Genomic DNA, 26,787 nt, shown 5'->3' with positions numbered 1-26,787 from the left:
AATACTTATGTTCATTGCCTTGTATGAATATGACTTGTTGGGGGCTCTCCCCCTTTGGATGGAAAATTCAATAAAATTTGTTGTAAAGAAGAAAGCATATCGAGAAAAACTTGAAAGAAACTTGTTTGAATACTTAGAGAAATTTCTGAAAGAAGTAAGATCTCAGTCATGGAGAACCACCTGATGTTGCAATGTCATGGTATCCAACCTTACTTGATACAGGTTCAAGGCTGCTACTCTCCATGTTACTAAAACGTTTCCGTGGCGGGTCCTTTTTTAGAATTCCCAGAGGTACACTCATGGTCTAAACACCTGTTACCATGTCCATGCGATGATATTTCCACCCAATCGATGTTATATTGCATATTTTTCTGTAAATTTTACGATTTACCCAGGAGAAGATTTTTAATAACTATCTTGAAGAAGTGGGGACTTAGACAATGCAGATCAGCATTCTTGAGGCTTCAAATGCTGGAAAACGAATTGATTATGCTGGCTATGTCGTCATTTTTAAAATCTGTAATTAGACATAGGAATACTATGTATTAATTTTTTATACTTATCGCACGAGTCCTATATTCTTATGTAAACAATATAAGCTGCTTTTTATGATTTAAACGCGTTTGTGGTAAAATGTATAATGGCGTATTATATTAATGTCCATGTAAAGCAGTTTTTGATTGATTGATTGATTCATTCATTCATTCTGGGTTATACAGTGCAGCCCAGTCTTCTCCCAGTCTTTTACCATACTTCGGCGATTACTTGATTGTACAACTAAAAGGCAAAGAACTCCATTCAGAGTCATTAAACTATATTCACACCTCCACAGTAAAAACAACCAAAAACGCAACCAAACAAGCAGTCCCTGAAATGACATTACAGTTGTTTGCAGGCTACACACCTCCCTTTCGCAGCTCATCACTGAAACACTTCCCTGGTAGGAGTCTTACTGTTGGCTCATGCAGACAGCAAGCTGTGTGGTAGTGCAGCTACCCTGAGTTTGCCCGTCTGCGTATGAAGGTGGTGAAGGAGGTGTGCTCATTTTATGACTAAGAGCCTTGGATTTTGGCAGGTGGGATACTCTGTCACAAATGTGCCGGATTCCCTGTCTGACATATTACAGGTGTATTTTAGCGTATGGTACAGTCAATGCGGCGGACAGGATATCCGCCATGTTTTGACGGAGTATCCCGTCCACCAAACTTCAAATGCGTGTGGGCTGGTGTGTTCTGACCCATGCGCAAACCCCTGTTTACACATGGATCGGAATTACAAGTTGGGGTCAATTTATCACATCCGATATTATCGAATGCATTAAATACCTCACTCAACTTGTGTTCAATTTCTGCATGTCAAACCGGCCGCAATTTAACAGGGGAAATGTGTACAGTATTTACCGTAACATGCAGATTTTTGGATGTTAAACACCAAAATGTGCTTATTATTCCCTAAGAACTTGCAATAGACGCTATTTATCGCACCCCTTAAATGATGTACTCTGGGGTATTGTTGTTATCAGGTGCGATAAATAACACCTTTATTCGTAACCAGGCCCATAGTCTAATTCCTAGGGGGAAAATGCTGTAGGCAGTAAACAATATTTTATTTGCCTTCTAGTATAAAGGAGCATTTTCCCCTGTGGAAGAACAGTTCTGTTTTGGAGCAGACTTGGACAGGAAGCAAAATAGGCATTGGCAAAGCCAATAAGATTATCTTTAATGTGCTTACACCTGCAAATACATGCATGAAGAAATGCTGTTGCCATGCATTAGCACATTATTGCAGGAACGGTTGGCTTTCCTAACGATTGTTCTGTGAATGGTTCTGTCAAACACACAATAATTCTGGAATGGCTGATTATTAATAATTTCCTAAAAACGCCTGTGCTGTTACACTGTCTTTTTTGTACAAACTTCTTTTTTCAATGATACAATAATATATTTCAGTTATATAGTTTCTTCTTAGAAGAGTTCTTTTGTTTACTTAATACATGCTTCCTTGTAAGGGGAGAATGTAAGATATTTGATTTCTACTCCAGAGCCTTGAGCTACTTTACTGCTATTAATCATGGAAAGTGCTTTATTTTTCTGGTTGATATTCTCGCTTTTTTGAACATTGTGTGCTCTAGAGTATGTAACTGGCTTTGCACAGAGAAACTGAGAGAATATGACAAACAAGTGAAACTTATTGGTGTATGAATCATTTAGATTGAATGATTTCTAAGAGAATGTTATTAAGTAAAACCATTCCAATCAGGGTAGGACTGGGACCCAAAATAGGTGTGGGCTCTATGTCAATGAATTTGATAGCTAATAAGAGGCACATGTTTGCTCATTGGGGCAGTGTAGAACATGTAAAGATATACTGTATAAGTGTTTTGCAAGGTATGGAACTGGCTCAAGAGAAAAATCAACAGTATAAACCGGCCCACCAGACCATACAACAGGCTGATAAACAGTAAAAAAAAAAAGGCCCACACACTGACCTGTCGGACCAGCCCGTCGGGCGCTGCCTGGTTGGCTTTAGGCCAGTCCGACCCGCTCCCAACAACCCAACAAATAGTCATATCATCTCATCCCCTGGAGCACAGCTGCTCATCTTTTCAATAAATAAACAAACTTGTTTCAGAGCAGTTCAAATGTGAATGGCCACAGGAGGTTTATTATTCATGAACACCCCAAAAACCTCCACACTTAAAGAATTGCTAGAGGCTTGGACCTACCAGCCCATGCGAGTTGGCACCTCTGTCATAAAATGGTACTAAATGAAAGTAATTAATACACAAATGCACATCCTGTATACTGTGCTTGCTCTGCTAACTCTGAAATAGGTGTGCAGCCTGATCTACTGAAAAAGAATCATTTTTCTCATAGTGTTCAAAAGACATTTCTGTTTATAGTGTTGGAAAAAATAGACTTTATTATGAACAGCTTTACTATTAGTTACACCCCTGTCATGGTTTCAATTGGCAGGATAAGAAGTGGTCTTTGTCCTGTAGTGTCCCTTGATGCCAGGACAGTCCTAGAAACCTGGATAAGCGAGCCAAATTCTGGACCATGAGGTACTGGTTACCCAAGTGCTCAGCTCTTGAGCAGAGATATGAACCCCTAGACTCGCGTGAGATGTAGCGGCACCAGCCTGATTGTGTAGTGCATTCTGAGAGGCCAAAGGCGACCTGGCCTTAAGCTAAACTGTGAGAGTTTGTGACAGGTCAGTGTCTCTGAGTGTCTACTAGAGTGATGCGTCTATCTAATCTGGCTGCATGCCACGACTCCACACCGGTCTTGCCAGTTCAAGAGACACTGGCCTATCACAAACTCTCATTTGTTTGCTGATGGCCAGTCTGCATGCCTCCCTGCATGAGTGTGATGAGGGAGTGTACAGAGGAATGGCCTGTATGTGTTCAAAGACAAATGAGTAAAAAGTCAACTTAGTGTGCTTGATATGAAGAGTCCTGAAGTCTCCAAGTCATCCTTCTGGTAATCTCCCTCTGGTGTCAGTCAAATGTTTCATAAAGCCAGCATTAATGTTATAACTTTGACAGAAGTGCTTTGGGGCTTCTGTAATCACTGCGGATGGCAATATTTTGACCGTATGGTCTCATGATTTATGTGACAGGGCTCCATTTTCCATTTACTACCAGTATTGACATATCCTGGTAGTCCCTGCACTTACACCTGGTATGTCCCGCTCCTTTTCTTATCGCAACATCATCTGGGGATCTCCGTATGTTTGTCATCCCTGAGTGGTTGAACTAATCTTCTAATGTTACTATGGACTTCTGACCGCTGCAGCCCGGTGGACTCTGTAGCATCCATAGAACCACGTGATATTCCAACACAGTCTTCTTTCTGTAACAATTACATTGGTCAAGTAGTCTCAGCAGCCTTGTGTTTTCTACAGAGTCTGCAGTCTTGAAATGGAAGTCCCCTTAGGTTTCTTCAAGCAATGATTAAATTGCATGATAATCCCCACAGACGGTTTCTGTCTTTTACCTCTGCAGCCTCAGGTGATATGAAGTTATTTTATTTGCATGCCACACTTCCACTATGATACCTCAAGAATGACTAGAAGATTACAAAACTGAAAGATAAATTACTAAAAACTGTAACATCACCTCACTCTCTTATTACTTACTGCCTCTAGTAATTTAGACTGTGGGTCTTTTACGCATGGTAGTCTCTGCAGCATCAGAATCCTTAAGTGACTTCACTCCCTAGAATTCTTCCTGCCCTAGTTAACTTGATGTTCAGGTATTAGGTTTGGCTCTGTTCAGGCTCTCAGTGTTTGCTGCATCTGCATCCTCTGATGGTCTTGTTACTGTCGAGTTAAGTTGGGCAGGCGGTGTGTGCAGCAAATGCAGCCTCAGGTGATTTAACCCCATAATTCCCTTGATGACCGCAATAACGTGGGCTGATGGTCTATGGAGTGACTTCAGTCTCTGGTGGTATCGCACTGTAGTCTCCTTGATATGACCTTGAGATCACGACGTCTACAGCCTCTGTTGATATGACCCCCAAAGTCTTACTTTCATTGTACTCTATCTTTATTCGGGCGTGGTAGGACCACATAGTTTTCAGTCTTGAAGTTCCTGTAATGTATGAAGATTTCGTTGGTGTATCCATAAGCGTAAGCCAACCATATCCTAACCCAGCAGTACACGTGTATAGCAATCCGTTACAAAAAATCCTTGTCGAATGAGCCTCCACCTGCAAAAAAAAGTGACAATGTACCTATTTGATGTTGCCTTTGTTGTGTGGACAACATTCCTATTTGAACAAAAGGGCTCTCAAATCACAGGCTTCAATGCATCCTTCAAGCATTCCTACAATTATCAATTACTTAGCTAACCTTTCTGTAGGAGGCCTTAAATACCTCCAACACTACCAATTCTACAGTCAACTGGTGTCTGCGGCTTCCCACGCTAGAATCAACCATAGGATTCCTATGGCCACTGTGACCATCTAAAACAGCTCCTCCATATCCTCTTACCTGGCCCCACAATTAATCTTTATACAACAAGCATCTCTGTAGCCAAGCGTATCTTGCACCTAGCCTCAACCTCGCGAGATCCACTGATCTCAGGTAGCCAGAGACTGCTTGGTCAGCGGTTCCTGTATCTGCTGTCATGCGGATCATAACGAGTCCTTGTGAACCACCCTAGCGATGTAGTTCTTGAAGGCAGCTTAGGGCTACTATCACTTGTATTACTGTAGCTTACTCATGTTCTCCCCATAGCCATCCATGAGTGTGTGTCAGTCAGTAGATGATCTACAGTGGATCATAGTATCTCATTGTCCACAATTAATCAGACACTTGTGGTGAGGAGCAGAACAAGGCCCTATGGAGTTTCCTCTTATAGGAAGCAGCCCTTGCAGTGTAAACACTGCACTGGCCAGGAAGCCTCTTCAATGTGTAGCAACACCATCTTCTGAGGAAGTCTTTTCAGGCAGTTCTGAGATGCAGTGTCACTTCCCGATGAGAGTCTGAAATAGAAAGAAACATACAAATATCAGTCCTTGGAGGATAGAAATGCTAAAATCTACACACACAGGTGGATATCTGTTCACACATTGCTCATATGCAGTAGGCCCACATAGTTCCTTTATCCAAAGGTATACAGAGAAGAAAATAGTAAGAATGAAACACAGAAAGTCGGGGGCACACACACACGTTTGTTATCGATGTAAATAGGTTAGGAAGCATTTTTAAAAATGACATGTATATTATACACAGGAATATTGCAGATGTTACAGGATGGCCTCAGAGTTTTAGATTTATGGATGCTTCTGTGGGAGCAACTAGGACTTAAAAACTAAATTAATTTATTGCTTGGGTTCAGAAACAAAAGTTAGAAAACTTGCTAATTTGTAAGTAAACCAATTTGCTGCACTGTACTGGGACTACCTGCCCAGCTTTCTGCTCAAATTTAAGCCAAATCAGTGTAAATCCCAAAATTGATTGCTTGTAGACAGTGCCAGCATACATCTCAACCAAAACTTCCAGCCAAGGCCCCCATTGGTCTAGTACTGGGCTCCCTGCATTGGCTCCCATTGCCTATGAGATGCATTCTCTACAGTGACTCCCACTGCCTCGCAGTTGTTTTTGTAGGTCTGGCAGGAAAGTGCAGCTATCTGCTGACCTATTGTTTCTGTTATGCAGTGAACTTTTCCAGCTTCCTTCAGGAACTGCTTTTAGATTTTGTCTATCACACCTTGAATAAGCGTACAGGAATAAACATCTCTTTCCTCTTGTTGTTACTCATTCCACCTTCTTGGAAGTGTTTCCATAGCAATGCATTAGAAGCATTGCTTTTACCATGTGGCAGGCACTATTTGCTACGTGTGAGAGTTGTTAATTTGCCTTAGCACTTATGTAGTATAAAACCCAAAGTTGGACCGTTAACAGACGCATATGTGAGGCATTGCCTTTGGACAGCAGATCTGATTTATTAGTCATCATGGACATTAAAGCCCTTTATACAAATATTCTGCAGCATGAAGGCATGAACGTTATTGCAACATTCTCAACTCCTCCTGCAACCGTTCGGAGTCCTTGCATCTTTTATAATTTTACTGTTAGAAATATTCCCTCTTTGTAGGCCACTACTTCTTGCAATGCAGGGGGACACCAATGGGGCAGAGTTCACTACTAGCCTAGTTAATTACTTCATTGACAAATTTGAATGTAAATATTTATTTTCTGGCAGTAACCACTTCCTGAGTTCCATCCGCTGTTAGAAAAGATATATCAATGACATCTTTCTAATTTGGAAAGGACCCAAATATATGTTTAATTAAAAGGGGAAAGCAACTCCATAGGTGAAAATGTGAATTTCACACCAGAGGAGCCAATCCATTGCACAGTACTTCTGTTATGTTATGTTAATTGGTAAATACATGGCACATAATCACCAATAGGTCTCTTAGAGCTGAGGAGAGAGTGGCTGAACCCCACCATCGGCTATCTGTCGATACACTTGGTCATAGCATGTGTTCTTTCCAAGCCTTCATGAATAATAGCGTCTTAAGCTTCTTCCTGAAAGGAAGAAGGGCGATTTCCCTACGTAGGCTTTCTGGTAGCTTGTTCCATAGGTGGGGGATCAGAACTGAAAAAGCCCGTCCGCCAATGGCAGTTTTATTGAAACGCAGACAGGACAACATGCCTGCTTTGGACGAGCGGAGGGTACGCCCTGGCACATAGCTCCTGAGGGGGTCCTTGATGTATTCTGGAGCCAGCCAATGGAGAGCTTTATGAGCAATGCAGAGGCCCTTAAACTTGGCTCGCTGCTTGATTGGGAGCCAATGCAGCTGCTGCAGCAGAGGTGCTGCATGTGAGCGTCTTGGGAGTTTGAAAATCAATCTTGCTGCATCGTTTATTATTACTTGCAGCTTACCCAGCAGCTTACCCTGTACATCGGGCTCTCAGGTAGCCCGATGTACAGGGCGTTACCGTAATACAATCGAGACACAATCAGTGCTGCCACTACAGTGCGTAAGGTTGAGAATGAAAGGAGAGGAGCAAGTATCCTCAGTTGTCTCAGCAGGCTCACACAGGTCCCAACCACTGTGGACACTTGATCTACCAGTGTGAGCTTGGTGTCCATTTTGATGCCTAAGCTCCTTACAACCGGTACTGGTGTGGGTGTGGCACCTAACTTTTGTGAGGTCAGTCCAAGGGTTACTTCCCGTGGTGATAGCTAGTACCTCTGTTTTGTTGGGGTTAACTTTGAGCAAGTTGACCGTCATCCAGTTGACTGTATATCTGGGAATACTATGTACACACGATTGGGCTTGAGGGGATCGTCGATTCTAAGGATCAGTTGGGTGTCATTCGTCTAACTCAACACTTGACAGTCCATTTGGGCCAGAGCTGCCACCAATGGTTGGAGATAAATGTTTAAAAGCAGTGGGGACAGTGCAGAGCCTTGTGGAACTCCGCAGGTCAGTGCACCTTTACTGCACACTCGGTCTGCTAGTTGGATCCTTTGTGTACGATCTGCCAGAAAGGAGGAGATCCATTGATGCACAACCCCACAAATTCCTATCTCCTGAATACGGGCCAGTAGTTGGTCATGATTCACTGTGTCAAACATGGCTGTTAGGTCTAGCAGAATTAAGGCACAAGGCTTCTTCCTATGGGCCGTAAGTCGGAGCTCATCCAACACAGATAGCATCACCAACTCTGTGCTATGGTGGGCCCTAAAGCCTGCATGCCGTACCAAGAGTAGCTGACATTTCTCAATAAATAGTGAGATAGTTTTAAGTACATGTTGTCTGTGACTTTGGCCAAGAAGGGTAGATGAGATATAGGCCGATAGTTGTTCAGGTTGGCCACATCTGCCAATGCTTTTTTTCAGCAGTGGGGTTACCCTAGCTACCTTAACGTTCAGTGGGACCTCCTAGTTGTCAAAGATTGATTAATCAGAGAGAGATAATCCCTCCCCATTACCAGGAGAGTCATTTTGAACACCCTCGGTGGGCAGGGGTCTGCTGGCGAGCCTGACTTAACTCTGGACATAATGTGGGACATGGAATCTAGGCCTAGCGTCAAAGAGGTTGAGAGTTCTCGCTGTGGCCGCATGATGGTGCTTCCACAACCAAGGGGCCAAGACTGATGTGGGTATTACTCATGTTGATTAGAATGTCCCTGACCTTGTGTAAAAAAAATGGTCTGAAATCTATCGCAGTCCTCTAAGCTGGCAGTTGCTTTCTGCTCCTGTTTTTGACTTAGTTCCTTCAGTACTCTAAATATTTCCTTCTGCGTGTTATCCGCCTTCCTAATCCTGGCCTCATAGTACTCAGCCTTTCTTGTAGTGATAGTTTTTTTGTATTTGGTTAACATGGCTTTATAGTCCTTGAGCGCCTCTGGATCATACGATTTACGCCATTGTCTTTCATACTGGCTCATACTTCTACCTGTTTAGTCACCCACTTGATCAATAAGGCACATTCCCCTCTTTAATGCACACTAACTACTCCACACTTTGCTGCCTTGTACTGACACATGACTCATCATCTCTCTACAGTATCATATTAGTGTTTTTGATTGTTTTGAACAGTGAGTACCCTCATTGTAGTTACTCACAGTAGCCGTCCTTTACTTGCTACGATTGATATTAATCATATTTCTTCCACCACTTTTTAGCCTCACACCATTGCATGCCAACAGATATAATTACATATTTATAGTCTACATCTCTTACAATGTTTGTGCCAACTTTTTTTGCTTTTCTCAAGGGGTTTGTGTAATGTGAGTAGCTTTCCTACCAGCTACTCTCCTTTAACCTTCTAGCAACTTAATTGGTATTTCTCATAGATTATCTTAATTGCTCTTTAACATAGCTTATCCTTACCTTTTCTTATGTGTATGTCCTACATTGTTATGTATCCTGATATTGAATTTGGAAACATTGTTGAAACTGCAACAAACAGGCTAGTTTCCTTTGGATTCATTAAGGGACTGAGCTGTGAATCAATTATGAACAACTCATCCACTCTCTTGTATGGGGCGTGGCCAACTGCCGAACATGGCGTTTGTATAGTTGCGGGACTCCGAGCCTGGGGTCCTCCGTCCGCCCCATATCACTTATTAAAAAGCGGCTTTGGTGGCCCAAAAACACTGAGGAGGGTTGCAAGATCCGGTGGACCTGAACTGTTACTCAGAGTAACCCTCATCCTGTGCCTAACTCTGTGGCGGAGGGCGCTCCCGACGACTCAGCACTGCTCAAAATGGCAGCTTCGGGCCCTTGAAGGCGAGGGGGAGCACACCGATCCCTTATACCGAAAAAGGGCAGACCAACACATCATCGTCCTCTGGCTGCTCCAGAAGCATGAAATGTCCTTCGCCCCACCGGGCACCCAAAAGAAAGGAGAACAAGGTAAGCCGGAGCAGGCTGGGACCGGCAGTGCCTGGAATCGGAGGCCCCTGCAGGTTCCATAAGTACGCAATTTCGAGGCTCGAGGGGCCTTCCTTGGAGGTACACAACTAATCAGCGGACGTGCAGGGGCTCCAACTAGAGAGGTCCAACGGCGTGAATTACTGACTCCCGTCTGCCCCGGAGCCAAGGAGTGCCCATAGCCCCCGACTGGACGCCGAAGTAGATGTGTAGCAGCGAACCAGATTCTGTCTGGCGGTGCCCATAGTAGGGGGTAGCTGTAGACGCTACGCGACACCGTGGGTAGGGGACTTATCCGGAGGAGACACAGTTGAGCGACAGACTGGTGGAGGTCGTGACCTGGGGGGTCCACTTAAGTAAACTGCTGCCCCCGGACACTCCGACACCTGGGAACTCCCTCTACGCATATTGGATGCCGGCGCAAGTCGACAGCCGAGAGTCGGACTTTGTTATCGCTGCACCGTATCGTAATCAGTGGTGAGCTGGGCAGGCAGCGCAATACAGTGGCCGGTGAAGCCCACGGCGGGATAATGTGCCGGAACAAGCGATGATGCATGCTGGTGGGAGGGCAGACCTGCCTGATGTAAATGTAAATGTATGAAACTTATATAGCGCAGGACTTACCCTGGGGCATCTCCGCGCTTGCTTAGGGAACCCGTCCTGGTATTCCCCTGTGAGAAACCCCGGCAGGGTATCCACAAGGTGAAAGCCAGGCATCCCGCCGCGAGGGGCCGATGTGGAGATTAAGCAAGCTATTGCCCAGAGTCGCAGAGTGTGACCCCGTGATTCGAGTAGGCACCGGAGCGAGAATTGTCGAGACCGTGGAATTTATGAGTCCGAGACCCGCCGAGACGGGGAACCGAACCCTGGTCCACGGTCGATCTCAGATTCCGGGTCTGCCGCCTCTAACCACTGAGCCACACTTCTCCACCGATATGATCCGAGATCGCTGATCCCGCATGTGACAAGCCAGTGAGCCCCCGATAATAACGAGGGAATTAGCTACTGGGACAACTGAAACCGGCCGTCCCGGGAAAGGAGACCAATCTCCTGCAGTCATGTCACAGACGGATGAGATCCGGAACAGGATGAGGAACTGTAAAAGGTGAGGACTCCGTGCTTAGCCTAAGTCATTAGGAAGCATGCCATACACAGCCTAGATACTTTCCTCTCCTGTGCATCTGGCCGCCACAGAGAGGGTGACTCAACACCAATGCCGGGGTCCTGTGAAACCCCACCACACAGCCGGATAGAGCGCAGCGAAAGCAACACCCAAAGCACTCCTGGAGAAGGGGACTGATGTGGGCTAGAAGCCCTTATTGGCAGGGGCAGTGCGACTGGTGCCCAAGGTAAATTTCCACTGGCCCCACCACTCTATAGTTATCAAAAGCAACAACGACCCGGTGTGTAACATTGAGACGTTTCTGAACTGCCCTTGCACCTTTTTAAAATACCGCAAACGCCTCCATTTGAGGGGCCAAGAGGGACACCTAATGTAGTGGGGAGGAAATCGGGTACAGAACGAGTGCCAGGACGAACAGTGGTGCACAGCTGAAAATTAACCACAATGGCGCCGCTGTGTAGACAATACCTACAGGGACACAACAAATTCACAAGTCCACACCAGAATCTGACACTAAAATAAAATCAAAATGGGACGCACAAAGGACAGAAACCAGGAGACTGAAGTCTCCAGTGCAGACTCAGCCGCCACGTCTACTGATATGGTTCCCCCTACTGCTGACAGCACACAACCAGACAAACTGGACCTAATTTCGCAAGAAATAAGGCAATCGGGCACATTAATGGAACAACAGCTGGGCTCCCTCACAGCGGATATTGCAATAATCTGAGACGACCATAAAAACTTGCAGAAAAGGTGACTGCCAAAAAAGCGGTAGTACAGGAACTACTTTCGAAGCAAAAAGAACACTTGAACGATCTTGAGTGGGTGCAACATCAACTCGCAACTCTACAAAAATGGATAGAAGATGCATAGGGACGGTCAAGCCAAAATAATGTGTGCATTTTTGTCCTGTCAGAGAACTCTGAGGGCCAAAATGTGACGCTTACATGGAAGCCTGGCTCAAATCACTAATGTCGCCGTGACGTTTGACTGACACTTTCTGAATTGAGAGAGCCCACAGAGTCCCCACGAGGGGGAGAGTACCGGGTATGCCACTTTGACCTATAGTTGCCAGAGTGCTAAATTACAGAGACCGTGACCAGATATTCCAAGTGGCGATAGAAAAAGCACCAATCATGAAAGACAATGTACACATTTCCTTTTTTCCTGATTACACCCTACAAGTACAGAGACAAAGGCCCCAATATCAAGGAGTCAAGCAGCATCCACAGGCTATGAGTCTGAAATATGCACTCTTATACCCGGCTAAACTCAAAGTTATGCATGATCAAAAGAGTAACTTCTTCGACACCCCAACAGAAGCGTGGGAATGGATTGAACACACCTTCCCTGACCTACCAATAAATTTGGACCACAGGCAGATGGAGGAATCACAAACCAGATGACGGCAATCACTGCGGCAACGGTCCGAAGCCAAACAACAGGATGAAGATTGGACCCCAAAACCTGAACAGGCACTGGAAGTACAGAGAAGGACCATCATATCTGTTGCCACTTTCAGAAACACAAGAGCAATCCCAGATGATAAATCATCTACTGGAGACGCAGCGCAATCGGAGCCAGACAGTCCACCACTGTTTTCATCACTGTCATCACAAACGGTGAACGAACTTCTCAATTAAAGACCAGCGCAAAGGCAACTTGCATGATCGGGTCGGACACTCCAGATGTATACTTCTTGTGGTGTAGCTAGTGAGTAGTACACATGCTTATCGGGGAGATGACTCCTAGTTTACCCACTGGAAGAGATAAGACTGTCGAGAACGCAACCCATGAGAACTATATGCAACAGATGAACTATATCAGTCCCTCACCTAAGAGTGGATGTCCGTTTTTGTTCTCCTAGAGACTTGAAAACTGACTCAGGGCGCAGGCGGTGGGACCACAGTGGCGGGGGCTGGCATCCCCCCTTTTATTTCTTGGGAGGTTATTTTTGGAGTATTGGGAACTCCCAAGTGATACACATCAACCACGACCCCCAATGCAATAGCAAGTTTTAGAAATGCAAAGTTAATAAGAATTGTTTTTATTGTTTGGTCGAACCAAGTTCCGCAGTTGGACCGTGTATCGGGTTGTTTAACAGGGATGCTGACGGACCTTAACTTACGTAGACTCCGTACTATCTGGATTACATTAATTCATAATAATGGCAAGGCTGGAAACGGTACAACATTATAACTGTATTACATGGAACATAAGGAGAATGGTATCACCACACAAAAGACACAGATTATACGCTCAGATGACAAAGCGCAAAGCCCAGATAGTGTTCCTACAAGAGACGCACCTGACTACGTCGGAAGCCACCAAACCACAGAGTAAATGGAGAGGGCAATTGTATAACACAACCTACTCTGCTTTTGCTCGGGGCGGCCATGTGGTTACGATCTAGGGTCTCATTTGTGGTACAGGAGAAACGTATAGATTAGGAGGGCAGATACATCCTGCTTCGGGGTGCATTAGATGGTAACCCAATAGTGCTTGGAAGCTTATATGCCCCTAACTGGGATCAGGAACCATTTTATACCACAGTTAGTGCTGCACTGGTGGATTGGACGGACGTTCGTTGGATACTTGCTGGCGACTTTAATGCGGTCGTAGATACTGTCCTAGTAGATAGGACCCATCTCCCCTAATCTGAGCCCAATCAATACGTCACTCCAAACTGTTGCAGAACTGGACACAGGGATGGGCACTGAGGGAAATATGGTGTAGTCATAATAAGGGTATGCGAGAATACTCATACTACTCCACCACACATGATCTCCACACACAGATCGACCATATATTCTGTAGTTCGTCGTTCCTCACATAGATCACTCGGGCAGCCTATGTAGGCAAAACAATATCAGACCACAGTGCTTTGGAGATCTCATTCACATAGGTGCGAGTCCCCGCCCCTGTCCCTACATGGCGACTAGATCCTTGCCACTTAGAAGATGGGGTATTCCAGGAAGCACTAGCATCAACCATAACACATTACTTTGCGGAAAATGCAGACAAGGCTTCATTTTTGGACTGGCATTCTCAGGGGCACAGCTATTAGTACCTCCACGAGAGCCCGACAACAGGTCACCCAAGAATCGCAGGCGGTTGAAGACAAATTGCACACACCTGAAACTAGGGCGGCCTGAGATTCCATGGCAAAACCGGACCTCCAAGAGGCTGCATAAAATATGCGTGATTATTGCACCAACTATGCATAATAAATCACCGACTTATTTACACAAAACACATGCAGAATTAGACAGACTGGGTACCTTACTGGCACGGATCCTGAGAAATGCTCCCCCCCTACGCCAATAGTGGAAATAATGACACCACAGCATACCAGACCCGTCACACAAACAGAAATCAAAGAAGCCTTCTATGACCATTACGGGGCACTTTACATGCCCCCCCCCACCCCCCCCAGATTGAACACCAAGAGATTAACGCCTTCCTAGAACCGGTAGAACTCCCGCAGGTGACTGAGGAGAACACCAAAATGTTAGCTGACCCTATTACATTAGCTGAAATTAAAGCAGCAATCAAGGGCCTTCCTAATAACAAAATCCCAGGACTAGATGGCCTACCAGACGAGTTTTATGCCACCAATGCGCAACAACTTGCCCCTCAACTGAAGAGAATGTATAAGGATGCTCTCAAGAGAGGCACTCTACCCCCCCCTCTACAACACAAGCACTAATAACTTCTCTACCCAAACCTGGAAGGGACCACACTAAGTTGACCGCATATCGACTACTCTCCTTGTTAAAAAAGGAGTATACGATTTTAAGTAAAATACTAGCTAACCGCTTACAGCCCCTTGTAGCGAAGTTAGTGCATATAGATCAATGTAGATTTGTCCCAGCACGTAGCACATCCTTGAATATACGCAGGCTGTGCAATATAATGTTCGCCTGCACTATGGAAGTGCCAGAGGCAGGATGTATCAAGCTGGATATTACTCAGGCATTTGACACATTGGGCTGTGACTATATGCTTGCCGTGCTAAGGAAATTTGGGATCCCGCAAGACTTCACTCGATTTATCCAACTGCTATATCACCTTCCAACAGCAAGGGTATGCACGGGATCGCATATTTCAGAACCATATCAAATACAGAGGGGTACGAGACAGGAATGTCCCCTATCACCTATATTGTTTGTTCTTGACCTTGAACCCATAGCCCGCAAATTACGGGCATCATCAATAGGATGGGACATTACCCTAAATGGCACTCACCACACTCTCTCACTCTACGCTGATGACATCATCCTATACACCAGGAAACTGCAAAATAATTTGGACACTACTGCGCAGCTCTTCACACAATTTGAACGCATAGCGGGGCTGGCAATTAATTACCAAAAATCATGCGCTTTCCCCTTCAGCACAAAGACAGAGGAACTGACTATACCATTTGGAAACCGTGAAATAACAATTGCCCATAACACTTTCAAATATTTTGGGATACAAATATAAAGAACCAAAACAGATTTTATAGAAGGGAACATGCAAAAGGTGATAAGCTCACTGAGGGCCCAAGTCACCTTCTGGACATCTTTGCCCCTCTCAGGGGCACGGGGCACTGACGTCTTAGTTTAGCGAAGCTGCAACTCTCATCAGATGCAGGGGGATGGGGGCCCTAGATTTTAAAGCATATTTTCGATCAATGCAACTGCAGTGGCTCTCGTATTGGTTAGCAGGCCAGATTCTACAGGAAATTGCTTACTCAGAGCGAATGCTAACACAGGGCACGCTGCATAGACTGCTTTGCCCAAGTAGTGCTATTCCGCCGACCGCAGGAATACTTCTGAAAACTGCACTTACATACTGAAAGCAGGCATTGACATACACTAGCACTATCCCTGCGTATACTTCCAATATACAACTATTGGGTATCCCCACTAGTCAGGCAACACTTACTACCGGCAAGTTGGAACCCTGGTTGCAGGCCGGAGTAACTAAGGTGTGGGACCTCTATGGGGACAAAGTGTTACTCACGCACACAGATCTCACGAGCTAACAGGGAGGTCACGGAAGCAATATTTTTTATACATGCGAGTCTGGTGCGTTATATTAAAAGAAATTGGGCACCCCACGGGATAGAACTAAATACACATGGGTTGGTCCATCTGAAGTACCTTTATGGGACCGGTAACCGCCTAACCCGCTGGCTATGTCTTGGGATATGCACATACCGACCATAACCACTGACTGCAACACACCCTAAATGGACACAGGACATTGAAAGACCGCTATCAGACAAAGAATGGGCAACAATGTTAGAATACCCAAAACGAATATCCCAGAACGCCCGTTTTAATTGTATTCAGTATATGATAACAAAGAGAGCGTATCTAACAGTGCATACAATTCATACCATCTTCCCTACCATTACTGTTGTAATTTGGCAGCGATCGGGGTTAGCATTTAGCTGAAGCCATCTTGTATTCGGCATCCATCTTGTCTGACTTGTGCTCACCATGTGCTCTGTCCTTCCTTGCTGTCATTTACTCTTGTACTCTGCTTATAGACAGACTCTGCTACTCTGTACATGTGCAGAGTAAACTGTAACTGTTCATACACCTGTTCTAGTCTGTAAATGTCAGGTTATTCTTACCGGAGTCAGCAAACTGCTAGCTCCTCCCAACTGTTGACTGTGCATTTCTGTATGACCTTTTATGTATGTAAACCTTCTCTTCTGTACTTGTACCGTCTTTTTTTGAGCCCCTGTGTGGGTATAAAAGGACCATGTTCCTTCTGTTCAGTGTGCTACTTCATACACTACCAAAGGGTGTTGTGTGAATGTGGTTCCACCTCATGAGGTTTAATAAAAGCTTTGTTTTGTATTACAGTTTCTGTGCCAACTTCTATTCTATTGGTCCGAGGACTTGTGCAGAGAAGGGCGAACCCCTAGCACTGGTAGGCCTAGCTGAAGCTCACCCCAACATTACGCCATCATGTCCTAGGTGTCCCAAACAGGATGCAGATTTCATACACATGCTTTGGTCTTGCCCTGGGCTGGGGAGATACTGGAATGGAATAACCTACACTTTAGAGGAAATTGTGGGAGATACAGCATGGCACACAGTAGACACGAGTATACTGGGATTGTACCGAAGACGAAAAGAAAATAAAGTACAAGCCAAATTTGCTGATCTAGCTTTGCTGCTAGCTAAGGGAGGTATCACTAGGAGGTGGATATCTCCTGTGGCCCCAACACTTCTAAGCTGGAAATAGGAGGTTGAAAAATGGGGCTGGGTGAAAGTGTAGCCATCCGAAGAGAAGAAAAGAGAGGCCTAAGAAAGGAACCAATTGATATGAGTTGAGACCTCTTGTTGGAATCTTTTAAAGCTGCCGACATACACATTCCATGAGACTCCATAAGCTCCAGTCACAACCAAAACCAATAAAAACTATGGCTCCCACTCTTGATGATGTGAGAGTGCGCATGCTCCGTAAGATCTTCCGCTGGATCCCCACCGAGACCAGGAAGACGGTCACCCAGGCACTCGTCACCAGCCGACTGGACTACGGGAACACCCTCTATGCCGGAACCACAGCCAAACTGCAGAAAAGACTCCAACGCATCCAGAACGCCTCCGCACGACTCATCCTGGACATCCCCCGACACAGCCACATCTCCGGCCACCTGAGAGACCTACACTGGCTTCCCGTCAGCAAGAGGATCCCGTTCAGGCTCCTCACCCACGCACACAAGGCTCTCTACGACCTGGGCCCCAAGTACCTCAACGACCGCCTGACCTTCTACACGCCCACCCGCCAGCTACAATCGACCAGCCTCGCCCTCGCCGCCGTTCCACGCATCCGCAGAGCCACCGCCTGAGGAAGGTCCTTCTCCTACCTGGCGGCCAAGACATGGAACTCCCTCCCCATCCTACTTCGGCTGACCCAGGACCAGCTTTCCTTCAGGAAGCAACTCAAGACCTGGCTGTTCATGCAGTAACGTATCCCCCCCCCCCCAGCGCCTTGAGACCCTTCCGGGTGAGTAGCGCGCTATTCAAATGTCATGATTGATTGATTGAGAGAGATAGCCGCAGTCAGGAACCACCCAGGTTTCCGTTCACCCCCAACCTAGTGGCCGAACACTGAGGCGACAATCACTCACAGTATAAGTGAATTTTATTATTCATGGTAGTACCCACTCAACTAGACAGGCATTCAACTACCAGCTTCCATCACCCAGGGTTTAGTCCTAACCCTACATACTTAAGTTTCTACAGGCCGGGAAGGCCCATCAGCAGGTGAGGGGGTGGGTAGTTAACGAAAAACTTTAAAAACTGGTTCTATGTTCACCCAGGAGAATAATACTACTGTTGTAATAGCAAGGCGGGAAGAGATGGCACATTTGGATGCAGGCCGAATAGACAAGTCCCAAATAATAAGCAATTGTAAAGGTGGCACAAGGTTGAGACATGAAGTAACTGAATACGATTTCTTTCACCACTATGTGTATGTGTGCGATCCTGCTATGGAGATAACAAATCTTTATTTTTATGTACTGTAACTGGAGAAAACGAATAAAATCTGTTTTAAAAAAAATCCAACCTCTTGTATCTGACTGCAGTCTTTTGTTGTTTCCTTCTATACCGACTCTTCCTCCTATTCTTGTTTGTGTGATCACTGGAGACACCGAGCATGTTTTTTGCTTTTATGATTGTCTTTATTGTCTTTGATTGTCTTTATATGGCCCTGACACTTTTTTGTCTTTAAAGAAATATATGCACAGGTTAATGGAGGTTAGCTCTCTGTTTTAACATAAAGGGCCTAGGATGTTGGGCCACTGGGTCAAGACAAGGGTGACCAAGACTACCACTGGTGGGGGAGACCAAAAGAAAGAGGCAAAAAGCCCCTCAAGGGAAAGAGGATAACCCTAAAAACAAAGAGTCTTCTCCAGGCCCTCAAAAATGTGTTCAGGAGGGTGGTTCGAGACTCTTCACAGCCAAAGGGTGGGTACCAGGGAAAGAACTGGGGTCCCAAGAAGACTTGGTGCCATGACTCTATGACCACAGGGCACCGAACTAGAACATTTGGCTGTAAAAATAAGTAAAATGCTTCTGGTCCACCTGCATTAAATGCAGTTGCTAATCTCCAGTTGGGATCTCAGGATAGTACTGGCCATGTTAGGGAGCTAACTCCGGCGACTGTGGGGGATGTGGATGTAGCCACCTTAGCTGTCTGGTCCACTAATATGCAAAAATACAGACAGCATCCTTTTATTAAGGGGGTTAGGGTGGAGGCATTGAGAGACACTGGTGCTAGTGTCACCACGGTAACTAAGCAACTGGTGTCCTCTGAACAGTATCAGCCTGGAAGGGCATATCTAGCCACCAATGCTGACAATGTGACAACTAGCGATCCCATGGCGATGGTGTCCTTTGACAGGGGAGGGGTTGATGACCAAAACGAGGTAGCAGTGTCTTCATCCATTCCAGTTGATTGTTTGCTGGGCAATAATTTGAAGTCTTCAGCTTGGGCTGAGGCAGAACTGCAAATCCATGCAGAAATGCTTGGAATCCCACACTAGGTGTGCGTAAAAACCAGAGCAAAGAGCAGCGCCGAGAGAGACAAAGCGGTGCTGGAGTCAGGAATTATGGCCAACCCTCCAAGAGAAAAGGCAGGTAGACTGGGGGATCAACTTTCAATCTGATACCAGACCCTTCTCCTCAAGAGGATGAAGAGTCAGCCCCAGAGGAAACTGAGCCTCAGGAGCTGGAGCGTTACCAGGCCGATCTTTTGGGCCCAGTGGAGCCCTCTGGGGAAGAACTGTGCCAGGGGAAGAGGACCTGCCCCACTCTTGAAATCCTGCAACAGCAAGCTGCTACACAGGAAGGTGGTGATGTCAGTGGTTCCCACAGGACCTATTGGGAGAAGGGTATCCTTACCACTGTGGCCAGAGACCCCAAGCCTTGTACCACTATGAGAGTGGTAGTGCATCAGGCATTTAGGAAATTCCTCCTCACTTTAGCCCATGATATCCCCGTAGCTGGACACCTTGGCCAGACCAAAACTTGGAGTAGGCTAGTCGCCCTTTCTACTGGCCAACGATACACCAGGAGATGAAGGAATTTTGTAATTTCAGGGCCACCTGTCAAGCCAGCGGCAAGATAGGTGGCCACCCAAGGGCACCCTTAAATCTACTTCCAGTGGTTGGTGTTCCCTTTTAGTTGGTAGGGATTGACATTGACGGTTCCAGCATTAGGAGACAGATATATTCTGGTGGTAGTGGATCATGCCACCAGGTATCCTGTGGCTATTCCTCTTTGGACTACCAATGCCCCTGCAGTGGCTAGGGTGGCTAGGGCCCTCATTGGTATCTTTACCAGGGTGGACTTCCCTAAGAAGGTGGTGTCAGACAGAAGCACAAACCTCATGTCTGGCTACCTGACTCATGAAGGAGCTTGGAGTGAGCTGCAGGTTCACTACCTCCTACCATCCCCCGTGTAATGGCCTTATTGAAAGATTCAACAAGACCATGGAAAGTATGATCAGTGGACTCCCTGTAAACTCCTAAGGAGATGGGATGTTTTACTTCCATTCCTGCGTTTTGCCTACACGGAAGTGCCACAGAAGGGAGTGGGGTTCTCCCCATTTGAACTTCTGTTTGGACATCCTGTCAGGGGACCGTTGTGCCTTGTGAAGGAGGGATGTAGAGACCTCTCTTTGAACCTAAACAAGATATAGTGGACTATGTGTTTGACCTCTGCTCCAGGATGGCTGAATATATGGAGAAAGCAAATAAATACATTGAGGCCAGCCAGGATCTCCAGAAGCAATGGTATGACCAAAGGTCTGGTATGGTTGAGTTCCAGCCAGAGCAGAAGTTGTGGGTTTTAAAGCCTGTGGCTCCGAAGAATCTCCAAGATAAGTGGTGGACCCTACACTGTCCTAGAAAGAAAAGGGGAGGTCACCTATTTGGTGGACCGTGACTCTTGCAGGAACCCCAAGAGGATCATCCATATAAACCACCTTAAACCCTACTATGACATGGCAGAAGTGACGATGCTCATGATTACAGATGAGGATCAGGAAGCCGAGAGTGAACCTCTCCCTGAACTCTTGTCCAATAATCCAAAAGATGGGTCAGTGGGAGGAGTGGTCTTGTCAGACACTCTCCCTACCCAACAGCAGACTGATTGCAGGCAAGACCTAAATCAGTTTGCTGAGATCTTCTCTTTGACCCCTGGTCAGACTAGCTGGTGTACCCATGATGTGGACACTGGTGAAAGCCTACCTGTGAAGAATAAAATATACAGGCAATCTGATCATGCTGCTTTGGAGGGTCAGCTTGGCCTCTGCACCAAGCCTTGAGGCCCCAGGACCCACCGGAGCTGGAAAGCACCAATACCAGGGTTACTGGAAGCCGTGCTGCAAAAAACCTACAAAACCGAGTTCAGGCAGACTCCAACTCTACAGCAAGCCAGCATCTGACGAGGGACTTGAGGACATCAGGACTGCAGAGACCCACCTCAGTAGCGGCGCGGCAGCTCCAGAATCATTGCTTTAAAGTGCAGGTCCCTGACCGCGAGGGTCATCTTTGCGCACCAGAGCCCTTGCAACCTCTACTCTCCCTTGAGAGCCCTCAGACTTGCCTGCAAGTCACCCTTTGTTTTGCTTTTTCTGGTGGTCCCCTTTCTTCATGGCTTGCTAGATACAATGTCCCTTTGTTTCTTGTTTTCCGAGAAACCCGGGAAGCTCCAGAGAACTTGGCATTTGGCACTTTAGACTTTGGCCCTGAACCTTCTGATTTCCTAAAGGGTAACCACGCAATAACTGTACTGGATTGTTTTTTTCAATTGTCTTTATCCTTCCATATGAACTGTATAATGCGTAATTGCACACAACCGTATATATTGCATTTTTCTGTGATTTTCTCGTATTCGGAAAAGTATTTACAGTGTAACTGTAGTTCTTGGTCTAAATATTTATATCAAAAGAGTACTATTTTTCTAAATTTGGTCTCAACTTCATACACTGAGTGTGTGCATCATTTATTGCCTTTGTGTGTACAACAAATGCTTTGCAATATCCTCTGATAAGTCTAACTGCTCGCCCACACACCACAAAAATAGAGCGCTAGTATTATCTGCTTTTGCCTCTGTAAACCAATAAGGGTCACTGCTAACTCTTCGCACAGTGTAACTGTTGGGTTCTATTCCTTGTGTTCTGTAAGAAACTTTCTTATATGAAGTTCTAGAAGGTTGGGAATGGCAGTTGGCAAGGACTGTTGCATGCTCCTTGTCCTGCTGGGAAATAAAGATTAATACTTAAGATTTACCTGCTGTCAAGGTACTTCTTTTAATTGGCGACGGGGTTCCCAGCGGGACGTCCACGCGTGCAGTTCCTGAAGGTTTGGGCCGCATATCAAATTCTACAATCATCTGTGGAACGACCGGAGAACCACGAGGATCCACAAAAAGAATATTGTGCTGATCGTATCTTCTGGTATAGTTGTGCGCAATCATCGGAAAAAGGGACTTTTCATTTTTAAGAAATAGCACTTGTGTTGAGTCTCGCGCTCCTGACTGTGCGCGTTCAACTGAGCGTGCTACATACGTCAGCTAACGTACATTCCAGCTTCCTGAGATTTGCGTTGCACATACGTCACTGTGCGTCTCAACCAAGACGTAATTGACACCTACGTGCCGCCATTTTCATTCACAACATACACTCTGTAACTTAGCAACCAAAAGCGATCTTCTTGGAGTCATTTTACTGCGTTTAATAGCGCATCTTGCAGCAACAGCGATGCACACGGTTACATTTTAACTAATATACATATCAAGCACATTTTACAGCAACAGCGATGCGCACGCTAATAAATTGAACTCATAAGAGAATTCATTTTTCACAACAACATGCTTGTCAATTGACTTCACAGCAATGCGCACGATGATATCTACATTTAAATACTCAGATATTGTTATATGTGCTTCCTATTCATTTTAGTACTATTTTAACTAACATTATTATTATATCACTACATTTCATTGTTCAAAGTGTTTGTAACAATAGTGCGTTATGTAACAGGAGTGTGCACACTTGCCAACCAATACAATTTTATGCCATTTCCACAAGCAATTTTTAACAGTGTTGCATTTACATTGTTGTTTATAATTATTACTATCATCTGTTGTATTATACATTAATTATATCCGATATGCAACCGTCTTTAACAGCTCCTCCAGCTTTTTCACCAAATCCAGCTTCTCGTGAATTAGATTGGTAGAAGTGGAAAAAATGTTTTGAGGTGTATTTAGATGCTCTTGATGGTGATTCGTTCACACATACAAAGAAATTTGCAATTTTAAGACATTGTCTTGGATCTGAAGGTCGCACCATCCTTAAACATACCACAAAAATAGTAGTTTTATTAAGTGGTGGCGAAGGTAGTGGTGAAGGTGAAGATGAATATGCCATGGCGATTAAATCCTTGGATAATAGATTTAAAGACTGTAAGAATGTAACTTTAGAGAGACACAAATTTAGAAAAAGAGCACAGTACACAGGTGAATCTGCTACTACCTATGCTGGAGCATTACGCATTCTAGCTGAATCTTGCGACTACAGAACATTTGAAGAAGAGATGATAAGAGATCAGTTATTAGAGAAAACGAACAGTAAAAAAGTACAAGAGGCTCTGCTTAACAAACCAAACTTATCTCTACAAAAAGCATTAGAGATTGCGGTGAGAATTGAGAACACATCTTCTCATCTAGAATAGATATCTATTGCAAGTCCAGATACTCAAGTTCAGCCTCAAGCTGTTTCTGCCATCAAAAGCAAATCGAATTCTTCTTCAAAAGACAAACAAAAAGTAAAAAGAGATGGACATGTTAATCCTGAACTTAATTCAAGATTTTCCAAACCTTGGGAATGCTATTGTTGTGGGAGTGCTTGCCATCTTGGAAATGCAAGATTTTGTCCCGCACTCAACAAAACATGTACTAAGTGTCAAAAGAAAGGCCATTTCAGGAGTGCTTGCAGGTCTAAATTTAAACCATCATTTGGAAACCCAAGTACATCAAGCTCTAAAAAAGTCTTAAATATTGAACAATCATCTGAAAAGTCATCATCAAATGAAGAGGATCAAATCTGCATATTATCTACTCCTCAGGAAAACGGTGTTGTGGCTGCTGTAGAAACAGAATCCATATGTCCTATATGCACTTTAAGTGTCAATGGTATTGACATCAAAGTTTTAGCGGATTCAGGATCGCCCTTCACTCTCATATCAGAAAAAGTGTGGGAGGATTTGTTCAAAAGTCATGTTCATACATTAAGACACTCTATTGTTAAGGCTGTTGAATATGGGGGGAAAAAGATAGATGTTATAGGCAAATTTGATGCTAATTTAGAATTCAAAGGCAATTGTACAAAGGCAATTGTTTATGTAGCCCAGGATGACACATGTTTATTGAGTTGGAAAGATCAAGGTAATTTAGGAATAATTTTAGATCCCAACAATCTTGAACAAGTTATACTCAAGAAAAATTTAATTTCGATATGTGCTCTTGGAAATGCACATTGGCTGGCTAGTCACCCTGAAGTTTTTAATGATAAGCTTGGTTTAATTAAAGGCTTCAAGCACAAAATTAAATTGAAGGATGGGAGTAAACCTGTTATCCATAAAGTTCTTAGAGTACCATTAGCACTACGTGAAGATCTTAAAAAAGAATTGGAAAAACTTTGTGCCAATGATATAATAGAACTCATAGAATCTTCAGATTGGGTTCACCGATTGGGTTGGCACGCAAAGCTAATGGTTCTCTTCGGATGTGTGTGGATCTTCACAAACTAAATCGCAACATCTGGATTATCAGTACCCATTGCTCAACATAGTTGAAATGACTAGCACTCTTAAAAACAGCAAAAAATGTAGTTTGCTTGATATGACATCAGCCTATCATCAGGTCGATTTACAGTGGCGGCTGGTGACATTTGAAAGTGGCGAGGCGTAAAAAAATCAGGCACACCTGTCATTTGGACCCAGCATACAAATGTGAAGGTATGCCTCACCGCAAACATGGATAGCGCACCCTATTTGTAATACGGCTGCAGGTTTGCTGCTATCTGCTACATTTCCACAAACTATAATTTTACAAAAGTGAAATAACACTTTACAACTAAAGTTTATGTTCTTAGTTAAGTAGTTATATGATCGTCCATTGTTATTGGGCTTTGAATGGCAGCATTTTTCTTGCCATTACATTTTGTACCAAGTGGCCTTAAACCAATCCCCAAAACATCTATCTTGCCTATCAATTCATTCCCTTGTAAGAATTAGCAGCTTAGGAATGGTTTTTGCAGTCAATTTGGAACACAAGTTACACAACATTTAGTCGTCGTCATTAACTCAGGAGTGATTTGACATAATTTCTGATCTCTTGCAACAGCTGGCCACAGGTCATTAAAAAAGAAAATCAGGGGTAACGTGTACAGATTACACAGCCATTCATAAAGTCCACACGATCAAAAAAACAATTAAGGTTCTTGAAATGAACGTGCTGGTAACAAGCCGGGCTGTCTCCTTCCATCATACCCTCTGGTAAGCAAGCTCTGGCTGGTCGTGTATACTATTCCAATTCGGCATTACTTTCATTGCGACCTTGTATCCCCACTTCCTGTATCTTATGTACCTTACCCCGTCACTATTTCTTATGTGCTGGTTGTGGTTTTTCTACTGGCAAAATGCAGCTTTCTAAAACACAACAGAGTGTTAAACACTATAGGGGAAATAGGAAGTCTACTAAGGGTCATTCTACTTCTCTTCCTTCGCTCCATTTCTGGAGTTTAAATTGTAGATCGCTCCCTAAGAACAAATCAAACATCTTCAATTTTATTACTGAGGAATCTCCTGATGCTCTGTTCTTGACCGAGACCTGGATACATGCTAGCTCGGGTCCTGATATAGCCGCAGCCATTCCACCTAACTATGTGGTGTTGCATCAGGATAGACCCTCAGGTAAAGGTGGTGGAATTGCAATCATCTTTAAATCTATCTACCAATGTAAACTGGAACCCTTACATCTTCCAGGTAGTGAGGCAGCATTGTTCAAACTCATGATTAATCCTCAAATGACGCTTTCCGGTCTGCTAATTTATCGGCCGCCCGGAAATGCTGCGTCATGGATCACCTCACTCGTTGATTGCCTCTCAGCAACACTACTAAAATCGAAAAATTTCACCATTCTTGGCGATCTAAACATCCACCTAGATGATGTTAATAATCCCCTTAACAAATCTTTTCTTTCTGATCTTGAGGTTTTTAACCTCAAACTTTGTAATTCTGGAGCTACTCGTCTTGCCGGACATATTCTGGATCCTATTATTTCCACTCTGTCACTCAATTGCACTCACTTGGCGCGTCCGCTCGTCTGGTCTGATCATTATGCGGTACATTTCGAGCTACCACCTGGTCTATACTCGGCCAGTGTTTATGTGGAGGAAATTAAATCATCCTACCGCTGGGACAGGCTTGATGTAGCCGCTTTTAATCTGCGTCTGACTGAGACTATTCCACCCTCTATCAATTCTGAGCAGAATTTAAATGCTCCTATTTCTGGTTGGCTGACAGATGCAGTGTCGGCTCTTCTTCCTCAGTCTAGCAGTAAATGCAGATCCTTGCGTCCACCAGCACCTTGGTACTCGGATGAGCTTAAAATTCAACGTGCTAAATGTAAAGTCCTAGAGAGGAAATGGAGGATGTTTTACTCTGCTCCCTCCAAAG

The 26,787-nt window shown here is 44.7% G+C and overlaps 1 protein-coding gene across 1 annotated transcript in view; it reads right to left on the bottom strand.

The window, feature by feature from the left end:
* Window positions 1–2,636: 2,636 nt before the first annotated feature.
* The window catches only part of KCNN4 (potassium calcium-activated channel subfamily N member 4), a 610,224-nt gene continuing 586,073 nt past the window's right edge, over window positions 2,637–26,787 (bottom strand). The window contains exon 9 of the mRNA XM_078655496.1: window positions 2,637–5,489. The gene's annotated coding sequence lies outside the window, so the exon portion shown is untranslated. The remainder of the gene's footprint in view (window positions 5,490–26,787) is intronic.

The sequence above is a fragment of the Lissotriton helveticus genome, chromosome 7 (assembly GCF_964261635.1).
Source record: "Lissotriton helveticus chromosome 7, aLisHel1.1, whole genome shotgun sequence".
NCBI classification, from domain to species: domain Eukaryota; kingdom Metazoa; phylum Chordata; class Amphibia; order Caudata; family Salamandridae; genus Lissotriton; species Lissotriton helveticus.
The sequence above is the reverse complement of the archived record's forward strand: the minus strand, read 5'-3'. Positions and strand labels throughout refer to the sequence as shown.